The 1,892-nt window shown below is 37.3% G+C and overlaps 1 protein-coding gene across 2 annotated transcripts in view; it reads left to right on the top strand.

The window, feature by feature from the left end:
* Nucleotides 1-1,892, top strand: part of LOC101857063 (GA-binding protein subunit beta-2) — a gene marked incomplete at its 5' end in the record, with an annotated part of 9,975 nt that overhangs the window by 5,367 nt on the left and 2,716 nt on the right.

The raw sequence follows: 1,892 nt of genomic DNA, 5'->3' as shown, positions 1-1,892 counted from the left end.
AATAATAATAATAATAATAATAATAACAACAACAACAACAACAACAACAACAACAACAACAACGATGATGATGATGATGATGATGATGATGATGATGATAATAATAATAAAAACAACAACCACAATAACTATAATAATATAATAATATTAATAATAACAATAATAATAATAGTAATAATAATAATAACCACAATAACTATAATAATACTAATATAATAATAATAATGATGATAATAATAATAATAATAATGATAATAATAATAATAATAATAATAATAATAATAATAATAATAATAATAATAACAATAATAATAATAATAATAATAATCGAAAACGTTTGTATAGCTCAAATCCTCACTCAACAGCAAGCTCTGTGCGCTTCTCAATCTATACTATTACCCCAGCATACCTGAGAGCATTCTGAAACAACCTCAACTTCTTGGGAAGCATAGAGTGCAAGCAGCCATTTATAGGCGCTAAACAGGGAGTTTAGAACTGTAAACTCCTTGGCGCTAAAACACTAACATACTGACAAGATCTTTCGCTGTCTATAGCCGGGTATCCATTCCCAACTGGGTGAAAGGAGGAAAATTAGTGTAAAGTGCCTTTGCCAAGGACACAACGTCGGCTCGACCTCATTACACGATTACGAGTCCGGTAACTTAACCACAACGCCTCCGACGCCACTCCGTAGGGCCTATTGATTCGCCAACACGTGCAAAGGTATCTGTCGTCTGCCAGTAGCTCAGATGTACTTAGCTCAATGTTCTGATTTTTTTTTTAAATTGCAGTTTCTTAATGTGTGGTATCGGTTACGTGTACACAAGAAATATTTTGCAGCAATTCAAAGTCTACATATTGAAAAAAGCGAGAAAAAATACATACTGTAGGAGCAATTGTCAAAGGAATGAAACAGGTCTTTCTCTCTTTAGATTTTTTTTTGTTGCTTTCTGGATTTGGAAAAGCTTGCCGACACTATTTATTCCTGGAATATGTTGGGTTTTAAAAAAAAATCAACATCACTGAGATGCCATCCTCTTAACGGCAAAATAAAAGGTTAATTTATGACTTATCAATTTGGTAACTGGCTTCTGTTGTGTAATGCGTAGACTCTTCTCTGCTCCGCTCACAATAAGGCACACATTTGATTCCCACCAGGGGAAGTTACGGTATTTGGTATTGTATTCCTCTCAGCTTATATAGGTAGAGCAAAATATCTCCTCTTCTAAATCATCTTGTTTCGACGTGGGCGTAACACGTTTACAATAACTTTCTTTTCATAAAGGAATGGACAATCTGAAAACATCCCCTGTTGTTCTTATTTCCAATGAAAAAAACCTCCAGGCGAAGTCAAGTAAAACGTAGCGATGTTCAAAATAATGATGTTCACGTGCTAACAAAAGAACAACAATAACCCCTCCACCCCCCCCAAAAAACCCCCCCCCCGAAAAAAAAAAATTCCAAACCCCCCCCCCCCCAAAAGAAGGCGAAGAAAAAAAACACTAACAGAACAGGCAATTCTGCAGGGGAAGAAACAAGAAAAAAGTTGAGGTAACGGCGGGCTTGAGAGAGGGGTAGGACGATGTTTACGCCCCACCCTCAATGAAAAAAAGGAGTGGGCGCCCTCCCCTCTCCCGCGTTGTGTTTTGCAAAGATTTGTATCCAGCGGCCGCCAGCCAGACATTATTCTCTCTATGTTAAAAGAAGTCGACCCACCTTTCTGTCTCTCTACACGTATCGATGGGGGACGATACAAAATAAGTTTCCAGAGGATATACAGTTGGCGCTGGTCGGCGGCCTTCCATTTGTTCGAATTTTTGTGTATATGTAGAAGTAGAGGAGGCCAATTTCTTCTCTCTTTCTACATCGTGTGGTGGGGACCTATTAAAAAA

The sequence above is a fragment of the Aplysia californica genome, unplaced genomic scaffold (genome assembly GCF_000002075.1).
Source record: "Aplysia californica isolate F4 #8 unplaced genomic scaffold, AplCal3.0 scaffold00780, whole genome shotgun sequence".
Lineage (NCBI taxonomy): Eukaryota > Metazoa > Mollusca > Gastropoda > Aplysiida > Aplysiidae > Aplysia > Aplysia californica.
The sequence above is the reverse complement of the archived record's forward strand: the minus strand, read 5'-3'. Positions and strand labels throughout refer to the sequence as shown.